The sequence below is a fragment of the Sapajus apella genome, unplaced genomic scaffold (genome assembly GCF_009761245.1).
Source record: "Sapajus apella isolate SASKATOON/1434 unplaced genomic scaffold, GSC_monkey_1.0 scaffold62, whole genome shotgun sequence".
NCBI classification, from domain to species: Eukaryota; Metazoa; Chordata; class Mammalia; order Primates; family Cebidae; genus Sapajus; species Sapajus apella.
The window spans coordinates 4,986,270-4,999,623 of NW_022437002.1; positions in this window are offsets into that span (position 1 = coordinate 4,986,270).

A 13,354-nucleotide genomic window follows, 5' to 3' on the forward strand; every position below is an offset into this window, starting at 1 on the left:
TTTTTTTTTTTTTTTTTTGAGATAGAGTCTTGCTCTGTTACCCAGGTGGAGTGCAGTGGTGTGATCTTGGCTCACTGCAACCTCTGCCTCCTGGGTTCAAGCGATTCTCATGCCTCAGCCTCCCGAGTAGCTGGAACTGCAGGCGCTCACCATCAGGGCTGGCTGATTTTTTTTTTTTTTTTTTTGTATTTTTAGTAGAGACATTGTTTCACCATGTTGGCCAGGCTGCTTTCAAACTCTTGACCTCAAGTGATCCGCCCGTCTCAACCTCCCAAAGTTCTGGGATCACAGGTGTGAGCCACAATGCCCAGCCTCTTTTTTTTTTTTTTTTTGAGACAAAGTTTCACTTTTTCGCTCTTGACAGAGTACAGTGGTGCTATCTCGGCTCACTGCAACCTCTGCCTCCCAGGTTCAAGCAATTCTCCTGCTTCAGCCTTCCAAGTAGCTTGGACTACAGGTGTGCACCACCATACCTGGATAATTTTTGTATTTTTAGTAGAGATGTGGTTTCACCATGTTGACAAGGCTGGTCTCAAACTCCTGATCTCAGGTTATCCACCTGCCTCAGCCTCCCAAAGTGCTGGGATTACAGGAATGAGCCACTGCACCCGGCTTCAAGGTTGCTTTGAAAGCTAATTTTAATTAGATGTCACATGAATATTGAGGATCCTAGCTCCTTCCTCTGGCCTCAGGAGTCGCCTGTACTTGTTGTGATCTCCATTTTTCCCTCTGGATCATGAGCTACTGTGCCTAGTCAGCCTGATCTGGGTCACCTCCTATTTTCTGGGTCTCCTGGCCTGTCCTTTCTCCGCCTGCCTCAGGGAGTGGCCTCTTTATCCATCAGGAAATCTTCCTGCTTCTGACCTGTCCTCTGATGCTCTCACATCCAAGTCCCATCTGTTTTATCTCCAAAATGCTTATGGAATCTCACCGTTTCTCCCTGGGCTCACAGGCACTGCCCTGTTCAAGCCTCACTATCTCTTCTGCTTCAATTTTGGCTCCAGCTCCTCAATTGGTCTCTTTTGTGAAGCCATTGGCTCATGTCTACCCCTACTCAAAATCTTTCTGCAGTTGCCACTTTCTGCAGAAAGCCTCATCTTCTTGCATGCCTCCTGGACTCAAGCCATTTGGCCTTCTTTATGTTATCTAAACATGCCTAGGATTGTTAAGCCTTGCATTTTTTGCAAATGCCAGTCCCTCTGCTTCTTCTGCCCTTCCTATCCCTCTCTACTTGGTGTAATCCTATACATATTACAGGCTCATTTCCATGGTTACCATCCACCTTTCTACAGCCAGACCCACCTCCCTCCATCCTTTGTGTCCCCAGGGTACAGTGCAGATAACGCTAGAGTTACATGTATTACTATGGTATCCACATACTTTGCTGTCCAAACCAGGACTTTGAGGGGATAAAAGGGAATGATATTAATTTGCTCTGGTTTAACAGGTATCAATCGATCTGTTCCAGGCAAACTCATCTACACCCATCATCGCTGTAAAACCAGCAGGTGGTGCTTTCATTTATCTCATTTATCACTCTTAATAGTCCTGTGAGCTTGGTATTGCTATCCTCGTTTTTCAGGATGAGCAGATGGAGCCTCAGAGAGAGGAGACTTGTCACACAGCCAGATCATCAGATTCTAAATCCTGGACTCTGACTCCACCCTTTGCCCCTCCAATACCACAGGGTCTTGTCTGAGTTATAGTGACACGTGGACTCTTTTTTTTTTTTTTTTTTTGAGACGGAGTTTCACTCATGTTACCCCGGTTGGAGTGCAATGGCGCGATCTCGGCTCACCGCAACCTCCGCCTCCTGGGTTCAGGCAATTCTCCTGCCTCAGCCTCCTGAGTAGCTGGGATTACAGGCACACACACCATGCCCAGCTAATTTTTTGTATTTTTAGTAAAGACGGGATTTCACCATGTTGACCAGGATGGTCTTGATCTCTTGACCTCGTGATCCACCCGCCTCGGCCTCCCAAAGTGCTGGGATTACAGGCTTGAGCCACCGCGCCCGGCTACACGTGGACTCTTAAGACAAAGAGGGAAGGTAGAAATGGAATCTTACTCATTGCATGCACTGGTCTCTGCCCAGGGCCTTGTGTAGCAAAGACCTCAGGACATGTTTGTTGGATAGATGACTTCTTTTTTGGTTTTGTTTAGAGACAGAGTCATGCTATGTTGCCCAGGCTGGAGTGTAGTGGCTATTCACAGGCAAAATCATAGTATGATACAAGTTCAAACTCCTGGGCTCAAGCAATCCTCCTGCCTCAGTCTTCCAAGTAGCTGGGACTACAAGCTTCATGACACCAAACCCATCAGATAGGTGACTTCTTGGGGATAGAAACTGTGTGTTTTGCCAGGCATGGTGGCTCACCCCTGTAATCCCAGCATTTTGGGAGACTGAGGTGGGCGGATCACCTGAGGTCAGGAGTTCAAGACCAGCCTTGCCAACATGGCGAAACCCCGTCTCTACTAAAAGTACAAAAATTAGCCGAGTGTAGTGGCAGGTGCCTATAATCCCAGCTTCTCAGGTGGCTGAGGCAAAAGAATCATTTGAACCCGGGAGGCAGAGGTTGCAGTGAGCCGAGATCACACCACTGCACTCCAGCCAGGACGAAGAGAGCAAGACTACGTCTCAAAAAAGAAAGAAAAAAACTGGGTGTTTTATCTTGAAATCTGTGCCCCTCCCCAGGACTTGTGATACATGGATTCATTCATTCATTCAATTAACATTTATTGAGTACCTGCTATGTGCCTGGCAGAGTGTTGGTGATACTGCAATGAGCAAAACAGACAAGGTCTCTGCTCACATGAAGCTTACAATCCAGTGGGAAAAACCTTTACAAAAACAACCATACAGATAAACATACAGTTGCAAATCAAGATAAATCCTAAGAAGGAAAAATGTTTTGTGTGAGGTGTAAGAAATATTTTGGAGGTAAATTTAATAGGTTTTGGTCATAGATTTGATTGGGGAGAGCGAGATGGAGATGGTTCTCAGGTTTTTGCTTGAAACAGAGACGAGCAATTTGGGGAGATAGGTCCGGCTGGATGTGTGGGATTTGAGGCCATCTGTGGGATTTCTCTTTTTATCTCTGCCACTTCAGCAGGCTGATTTACTCAAAGCTGAAAACTTAGAGCAATTAATGGGAACCTGCAAATAAAGCTGGCACCAAGTAGGGAGAGGCAGGTGGGGGAAGGCAGGAGAGAAACAGAGAAGGGAATGGGGACGTGAAGTGTTTATGGAGGCAACAATCAGACCTCCCAAGCTGCCTCTAGGACTGCGGCGATCGGTCAGGATCTGACTGCGCGTTTCACACTGCGGAATGAGCACGACTTACGCCTTCCCTTGCCCCAGGCAGGGCCAACGCTTTCCTCGGGCGCTCGAACGAGGAGAGGGGTCCGCTTAGTGCCTGAAATCCGAGCAGCCTTGGCTCGCTTGGCTGCGCAACCCGCCAATCCGGCTGCTCACGGTGGCAATGCCACGTGACCAGCCTCCCCTTGCCTCCCCTGCCTTCCAGGGAAGACCGGCATCCCCGCGGTCCCGCCACCCACGCCATCCCGCCCCCGCCCCTCGCGTGCCGCGGCCGCGCTGGAGGGCTCACGGCGAGGGGCCGGGATTCCGCCGCAGTCCGCTGCGGCAGAGGGGATGGGAGGGGAGCGGAGGCGAGCGAGTTGCTACCCCAGCTCCCGCAGTATTTTCCGTCAAGGTCATGCATACCCACTCTTCGACAAGGCTGCCTCGAAATCCCTCCCTTGCAGTCCTCCCAGCCATCCCCACCGGCTTTTTCACTCCTCCAGCGGCAGCCTTCCTCGGACCACTGCCCCCGCCTCTCACTGAGCTTCCGGCAGGCACAGCGGGAGATGGGAGGGTTTCAATAGATTCTGCCCCGCGAGCTTCCCAGCCATCTTTCTCATACGCACAGGCCGTGTTGTGTCACCCTGCCTTAAACCCCAGCTGGCTCCCCGTGCCCGATGAGAGAGCATTTAGATCCTTTATAACCAAGACTCACTTTCACCCTCATCAATCCCACCGCCTCCTTGCACGGGAGACCTCATCCCTCTGGACCACTGGCCATTCCAGGGATAGCCATCACTTGCATACTTGTGGCTGCTCGTGCTCTACGTCTGCCTAGGGGTGCCCTTTCCTCCTTTTTGAGCCAAACGAATTCCTAGACCCAACTTAATTATAATAAGGCAACGGAGGGCAGAAACTGGCACTAAAATGCCCCTTAGCAAAGGTCACAAAGGTGAAGCCTGCAGGAGCCAAGCAGGAGAGAGAAATACGGCTGGTGCATCAGAGGCATAAGAAAAACCTATCTTATGGCACGAAGTACGGTATTTAGAAAGAAAAAAGAAAGGAAAACCCTCTCTAAAGGGCAGGGAGTCCGCTCTTCATTTAGGCCAATATGCTCCTTGGGAGAAACATAAGTCTTATGATGCCAGATTTTCTAAATTTATAAGAAAAGCCACAAATCTGGACTTTTATGTGTAATCCATCAATTTTTAAATGTTGATTTGATTTTTTAATTAAATTAATTTTATTGAGGTGGAATTTATATGCAATAAGGTGTACCCTTTAAACATTTTTTTATTATACTTTAAGTTCTGGGGTACATGTGCAGATTGTGCAGGTTTGTTACACAGGTATACATGTGCCATGGTGGGCCAGATGCATGTCATAAACCCTCAGTGCATGACCTCCACCCTTAGAAAAGAGGATGGCTTTCATTAGGAAAATACTTTGTTAAACTAGAGTAAAGGTATAGTCTTGAATGTCTGAGAGGCAGCTGTTGTGGGGGCAACAAAGAAGAGGACTTAGTTTTGGATCTGTTCCCCAGTGGCTCTGGATGTTTTAAGCAAGAGGTCGTACACTAAGAAGCTACTGAGGGCGCAGAGATTCCACCAGAATCTAGAGGATTGGATTTGGGAAATGGGCAGGACCCGAGGGCTCTGGGAAGGGGTGGGCAGCAGGAAGCCAGAGAGGGCCAGAATGACAGCAAATGTTTCCTCCCAAGCTTGTGGGGACTACATGAAGGCGAGAGAGGAGCCCCGTAGGGCTTTCACTTGATGATGGTGGTGGTGGGGAGATAGGAGAGAAAGCCCATCCCCCGACCCTCAACCCTCCATCCTTGAGGCTTCACACAGTGGGATAATGCCTGGAAGAGAAATCTGAGAGGTTCTTAGGAAGAGAGAGTGGAATGAATAGCCAAAGGCAGATGTCCTTTACCAGGAGACAAGAGCTGGCTTGAGGCTGAGGCTGGCGGCTACAGAGGAAAGTAGAAGAGGCTGTCTTGGAAACCAGGAGTTGTTTTTGTTTACCCTGAGGTTTGTAGCTATGATGTGAATGTCTCTGCCTCCTATCCCCGGAAATATTCAAGAAAAGTCTATATTCATGGAGGCTGCCCTGACTGGGGTGTTTGTGGAAACAGCTGAAGGGACCAGCTTTTATATCTGCTTTGGTATAGTGCTGACCAAAGATAGCACAGGCTGAAGTAGGAACTGGAGCAGGAGAAATAAAGCCTCCCGGAAATTTGCAGTAATCTTGGAGAGGTGTTTTGGAATGGGTGCTTGGGCCCATCCTTCGAAGGTTTCAAGGGATCAGAAGGCCCCTGGCTGACATCTAGGCTACAGTAATAAAAGACCAACTGAGTACAGACAGCCCCCACCTTATGATGTTTTGACTTTGGTTTCTACCGAATGCATGTGTGAAAGCAACATGCATTCAGTAGAAACCATACTCTTAGTACCCAAACAACCATTCTGTTTTTCACTTTCAGTGCAGTTTTCAATATATTACACGAGATATTCAACACTTTACTTAAAAATAGGCTTCGTGTTATATAATTTTGCCTAACTGTAGGCTACTGCAAGTGTTCTGAGCATGTTTTAAGTTAGGCTAGGCTAAGCTATGATGTTCAGCAGGTTAAGTGTATCAAATGCATTTTCTGCTTACAATATTTTCTTTTCTTTTTTGAGACAAGAGTCTCACTCTGTCACCCAGGCTGGAGGGCAGTGGCATGATCTCGGCTCACTGCAACCTCCACCTCGCAGGTTCAAGCAATTCTCCTGCCTCAGCCTCCTGAGTAGCTGGGACTACAGGCACATGCTACCATGCCTGGCTAATTTTTTTTTTTTTTTTTTGTATTTTTAATAGAGATGGGGTTTTACCATGTTGGTCAGGCTTGTCTTGAACTCATGACCTTGTGATCCGCCTGCTTCGGCCTCCCAAAGTGCTGGGATTACAGGTGTGAGCCACCACGCCCAGCTGCTTACAATATTTTCAATGTATGATGGGTTTATTGGGACATAAATTGAAAAGTGTGGCTGGGTGTGGTGGCTCATGCCTGTAATCCCAACACTTTGGGAGGCTGAGGTGGGTAGATCACTTGAGGTCAGGAGTTTGACACCAGCCGGGCCAACATGGTGAAACCCCATCTCTACTGAAAATACAAAAATTAGCCAGGCATGGTGGTGGGCGCCTGCAATCCCAGCTACTCAAGTGGCTGAGGCAGGAGAATCAATTGAACTCCCGGGAGGCAGAGGTTGCAGTGAGCCAAGATCGTGCCACTGCACTCTAGACTGGGTGACAGAGAGAGACTCCATCTCAAAAAAAAAAAGTTGAGAAGTTTTGCTTGTGCAAAACACTGTGTTAAATTCTGTGTTACATTATATCTGTTATTCCCACAGTGATTTTCTTCCCCCCCACGATGGAGTCTCGCTCTGTCACCTAGGCTGGAGTGCAATGGCACGATCTCGGTTTCCTACAACCTCTGCCTCCTGGATTCAAGCGATTCTTCCACCTCAGCCCCCCGAATAGCTGGGATTACAAGCACCTGCCATCACGCCCGGCTAATTTTTATATGTTTGTAGAGACAGGGTTTCACCATGTTGGCCAGGCTGGTCTTGAATTCCTGACCTCAGGTGATCCTCCTGCCCTGGCCTCCCAAAGTGCTGGGATTACAGGTGTGAGCTACCTTGCTCAGCCCCGCACAGTGATTTATGAGGGAAGTACTATTATGATAATTCCAATTTTACAGATGAAGTTAAGTCCTGAAGAGGTGAAGTGACTTATCCAAGACCACAGAGATAGCAAAGAGTGGATTGGATCTGCTCTCCTGACAACTGTCCTTAGCAGAAGTTGCCATCTTGTTTGGCATTTCTGCCCACTCAAGGACAGCACTTACCATCTTACGATGAAGAGATATTGATGATGTTTTGATTTGGATGTCTGCTCTCTCCACTACCATATAAGGGAACCGGAGCTGCTAATTGCAAGTGCCCAGCATACCAGTGGGTGCTGAGTACATGTGAAATAACTTTAGAAAAGCTAATAGAAGTACCCTCGAGTCTTAGATCTTTGTGCCCTTGGGCAAGTTATTCTGGGTCTCAATTCCCTTATCTGTGAAATGGGGATTATAATATAGACCTCACAGGGTTATTCCAATATTTAAATGAGACTAGGCCATGGAATTTCTATAAATTGCTCTACAAATGGCAGCTGTTGTTGCTTCTATAAAGATGACGAGGATAATGGGGACTGAGGACGGAGCAGGGAAGGAAACCAGGATCTAGAATCCCAGAACTGTATTAGCTCAGGCAGGAAATTCTTAGAAGACCCAGCCCATATCTTCATTCATTCTTCATTGATGGAACACCTACTGTGTACCAGTGCTTGATCTCATTTCATTCAAAACTCTGCAAAGCACATACTCAAATTATCCTCATTTTACAAGTGAGAAATATAAGGTTAGAGAGATGATATGACTTCCCCAAGGGAACACAGCTAGAAAGTGGCAGAGGCAGGATTTGAACTCAGATCTATGGATTCTAAATCCTTGTTCTTTCTGTTTTCTACTCCACAGATTTTCAATCTTCCCTTCATTCATCAGAATATTTATCAAGCATCGACTAAGTGAGAAGCCTTTTGCAGGGCCAAGAGATTCAAGCCCCAGACTCTGGTTTCTGGTTTAGTTGGGGAGGTAGATAACTCAATGGATATTTACAATTCCACATGATAAGCTCTTTCTGCTGCTTGTAGAAGGTGTAGGATAGTGTGGGTGGTAGAGGAGTGGCCCACTGCTCTTAGACTTGCTTTTCTCCTTGGTCCACAGACCCCTGAGGCACAGCTCACACTTTCCAAATGATTCCTTTCACAAGTTCTCCTCTGGTAAACACATGCTCACCCCTCCTGTCTGGGGGTGGAGGCGGGTGGGTGATACAGTGGGGAACACATAGCAATCAACAGTTCTGTCCTAGCCCAGGTTTGGTGGCTCATGCCTGTAATCCCAGCACTTTGGGAGGCCAAGGCAGGCAGATCACCTGAAGTTGGGAGTTTGAGACCAGCCTGACCAACTTGAGGAAACCCTGTCTCTACTAAAAATACAAAATTAGCTGGGTGTGGTGGCACATGCCTATAATCCCAACTACTTGGGAGGCTGAGGCAGGAGAATCACTTGAACCCGGGAGGCAGAGGTCGTGGTGAGCCGAGATTGCGCCATTGCACTCCAGCCTGGGCAACAAGAGTCAAACTCTGTCAAAAAAAAAAAAACAAAAAACAAAAAAACCACACACACACACACACACACAAAACCAATTCTGTCCAAAAGAGGCCTGGTGCCGTGGCTCATGCCTGAAATCCCAGCACTTTGGGAGGCCTAATGGGGATGATTGCTTGAGGCCAGGAGTTCAAGACCAGCCTGGCCAACATGGCAAGACCCCCCCATCTCTACAAGGAAGTAAAAAAAACTAACTGGGCATGGTAGCATGCACTGTAGTCCTAGCTACTTGAGAGGCTAGGTGGAAGGATCACTTGAGCCCAGGAGTTCAAGGTAGCAGTGAGCAGTGACTACACCACCGCACTCCAGCCTGGGTGACAGAGTGAGACCCTGACTCAAAAACAAAACAAAAAAACACAATTGCCTTTAAAAGAAATCTCTCTCAACTAGCCCCTCTTGTCTTTTCGGTATTTTCTCTCTCTCTGTCACACACATGCATGTGCGCACGTGCGCGCGCGCACACACACACACACACACACTCTCTCTCTCTCTCTCTCTCTCTCTCTCTCTCTCCCTCTCTCTCTCTCTCTCTCTCTCTCTCTTTCTCTCTCATACACCCTGAGTGTGATGGGATGAATGCTGGTAGAACTGCTTTCTCCATCTTTCAGCAAGCCTGGATGTAGTGGTCCTTGCCTCTGCCCCAAAGCCGTCTTGGGGCATATGCATTAAAAAGAAATCCAGTAGAGTTAACCCAACTGTTAATAGTGATTATTTCTAGGTGGTGAAGTTATATGTAACCTTTGTTTTCTTATTCTTATATTTGCTTAGGTTTTTTTCTGCCATGAATTTATTCTTGTGTAATAAGTAAAAATAAATACATAAAATTATTCTCTATTTTAATAATTATTTGTGGTCCCACAGATGGGGGCGTTTCTATTAGAAATACTCAGAAGGGGGCTGGCTGCAGTGTCTCACACCTGTAATCCCAGCACTTTGGGAGGCCAAGACGGGAGGATCACTTGTGGTCAGGAATTCAAGACCAGCCTGGCCAAGACGGTGAAACCCTGTCTCTACTAAAAATATAAAAATTAGGCACTTCCTTTTGCGAGTGGTGGCGAAGACAGAGAGGAAGCCGTGAAGGCCTCGGGCATACAACAAGAGTACAGGTGATGGGTTGCTGCTTGCCCACTCCCAAATGCCACACACTGCCCCTCTACCACATGGGAATCTTTGTGACTAATCATGTCATTGCCAAGTCCTGCTTCTGGCACTTCGTATCTCAATTAAAGAAGATGAAGATGTCTTCAGGGGAGATTGTCTGCTGTGGGCAGGTGTTTGAGAAGTCACCCCAGCAGGTGAAGAACTTCAGCATCTGAGGCCGGGCGCGGTGGCTCAAGCCTGTAATCCCAGCACTTTGGGAGGCCGAGGCGGGTGGATCACGAGGTCAAGAGATCGAGGCCATCCTGGTCAACATGGTGAAACCCCGTCTCTACTAAAAATACAAAAAATTAGCTGGGCATGGTGACGCGTGCCTGTAATCCCAGCTACTCAGGAGGCTGAGGCAGGAGAATTGCCTGAACCCAGGAGGCGGAGGTTGCGGTGAGCCGAGATCGCGCCATTGCACTCCAGCCTGGGTAACATGAGTGAAACTCCGTCTCAAAAAAAAAAAAAAAAAAAGAACTTCAGCATCTGGCTATGCTATGACTCCCGCAGCAGAACCCACAACATGTACCGGGAATACCAGACCTGACCACCTCGGGCGCTGTCACCCAGTGTTACTGAGACATAGATGCCCGGCACCACGCCCGGAGCCCCCTTCATCCATATCAGAAAGGTGGAGGAGATCACAGCCAGCAAGTGTCGCTGGCCGGCCATCAAGCAGTTCCACGACTCCAAGATCAAGTTCCCACTGCCCCACCGGGTCCTGCGCCATCAGCACAAGCCATACTTCACCACCAAGAGGCTCAACATCTTCTAGGAACAGGGCCCTCCCCTGGGTGTGCCCCAAATAAACTCAGGAATGCCCCGGTAGGAAAAAAAAATCAGCCAGGCATGGTGGCAGATGCCTGTAATCCCAGCTACTCGGGAGGCTGAGGCAGGAGAATCACCTGAACCCAGGAGGCAGAGGTTGCAATGAGCCGAGATCACACCATTGCACTGTCACCCAAGTCTCGCTGTGTCACCCAAGCTCTGTCACCAGCTTGGTTGACAGAGTGAGACTCCATCTCAAAAAATAAAAAGAAAGAAATATTTTCAGAAGGGGTTTGTCCTGGGCACTGGCAGCACACAGAAAGGAGTTACGGAAGTGAGAGCTCATCAAGGATTAAAAACAACAGTCGCCATTCCTGAGGGATTCCTCTGAGCCCAGTTCCCTGTTCCTTCATAGCCATTGATATGCGTATCTCTGTTAATCCTCAAAACCAGGTTTAGGAGAAAAAATTATTATTTTACAGCTAAGGAAACCAAAGATCCTGAGACTCGGAGAGATTCCATCCCTTGCCCAGGGACACACAGCTAGAAAGTGGTGGAGGCAGGATTTGGATCCAGATCTGAGTGACTTCATAGTTTGTAAATTTTTAACCTCTGAACTTTGCCCTTCCAGTTGCAAGATGCTGACGCATTCCTGTATTCCCTGTACACACAGGCACTCATCAATATTAGCACTGCCTAGAGAAGCCAGTGAGGTAAAGATCATTGTCCCATTTTCCAGATGAAAAACTAAGGCCAGAGTAGTGGCATTCCTTCTAGAATCCAGGTCTCCTTTCTCACCTCAGACAGCCCTCCTCCTTCCGCTATCTTCTGCCAACTGCTAAGGCTTCCTTCTCGAAACAAATGACTCAAGGTAAATCACTGGTTGGACTTCCCCTTTCTCTAAACACAGGAAGTCTGTGTTGTTTGCAATCCCTGTAGCTGAACAATTTCAGTTCAGTTACAAAGTAGGCTGGGCCACAAAGAGGACTGGATCCTGCTGGGGCAGGGCTCCAGGCTACGAGGGCTGGCACAGCTGCATTTTTCCTTCCTGAGGGTCATGTCAGTGTGTCTGTCAACTCAGGCTTGATGTCTCATCCTAAAGAGCCGGCTTTACTAGAAAAATGAGCCCAAGCCGGGCGCGGTGGCTCAAGCCTGTAATCCCAGCACTTTGGGAGGCCAAGGCAGGTGGATCACGAGGTCAAGAGATCGAGACCATCCTGGTCAACATGGTGAAACCCTGTCTCTATTAAAAATACAAAAAATTAGCTGGGCATGGTGGTGCGTGCCTGTAATCCCAGCTACTCAGGAGGCTGAGGCAGAATTGCCTGAACCCAGGGGGCGGAGGTTGCGGTGAGCCGAGATCGCGCCATTTGCACTCCAGCCTGGGTAACATGAGTGAAACTCCGTCTCCAAAAAAAAAAAAAAAAAAGAAAAATGAGCCCAAGAGGGAGGGGCCCTCTCAATAATTAATAATAACGACTTACTATTATTTCATGTTTATAGTACATTAACCTTCCTACCAGGCACTGTGCTAAGTGGCTGACACGTGAACCCATTTGAGCCCCATAACAGCCCTATAGCTTTGGAGCCAAATAACACTAGACGCAAATCACAGAAATGCCACTTTCCAGCTGTGTAACATCAGGGACATTATTTACATTCAGTAAAACTTTTGAGCACTTACAATGTGCCACATTTCAGTGAACAGAACAAAGATCCCTCCTCTCTTGTGATGTTTACATTCCACAAGGTAAAGCAAATTGTAAACACAACACATGTAATAAATTATAAATACGTATAAATAAACGGTGTTAGAAAATGGTAAGGAGAAGCTACAGTAGAGCAGGGAGGAGACAGGGAGTGCTGATGCAGCATCAGCCTGGGGAAGAGGCAGGACGAGTTGTTAAATAGTGGTGTCAAGGAAGGTCTTGCTGAGAAGGTGCTATGCATACAAAACCTTAAGGAGGTGAGGGAGTTAGCCATTCAGGTAACCAGGGAAACCCTTTTAAGCGGAAGGAACACCCAAAGCAAAAGCCCTAAGTATGCTTGGTGGTTTTAAAGAGCAGCCAGGGCCTGGCACGGTGGCTCACGCCTGTAATCCCAGCACTTTGGGAGCCTGAGGCAGGCGGATCATGAGGTCAAGAGATCGAGACCATCCTGGCCAACATGGTGAAACCCTGTCTCTACTAAAAATACAAAAATTAGCTGGGCGTGGTGGTGCATGCCTGTAGTCCCAGCTACTTGGGAGGCTGAGCAGGAGAATTGCTTGAACCCTGGAGATGGAGGTTGCAGTGTGCCAATATTGTGCCACTGCAAAGACCAGCCAGGAGGCCAGTATGACTGAACAGTGAGCCAGGAAGAGAGTCCTCCCTACCTGCAATGTTGCCCCAGTCATTCTTTCTTTCTTTTCTTTCTTTCTTTCTTTTTTTTTTTTTTGAGACAGTTTTGCTCTTGTTGCCCAGGTTGAAGTGCACTCAATGGCATGGACTTGGCTCACTGCAACCTCCGCCTCCCAGGTTCAAGTGATTCTCCTGCCTCAGTCTCCTGAGTAGCTGGGATGACAGGCATGTGCCACAACACTTGGCTCATTTTTTTGTATTTTCAGTAGAGACGGGGTTTCTCCATGTTGGTCAGGCTGGTCTTGAACTCCCAACATCAGGTAATCTGCCTGCTTCGGCCTCCCAAAGTGCTGGTATTACAGATGTGAGCCATGGTGCCCAGCCCAGTCATTCTTTCTTATACCTTGTTCTGTGCTTCCTTCCTTGCTTTTCTCGTAATTTCCAAGTATTTAATTTACTTGAGCATTTGCTTATTTCTTTTTTTTTTTTTAGACGGAGTTTCACTCATGTTACCCAGGCTGGAGTGCAATAGCGCATTGCGGC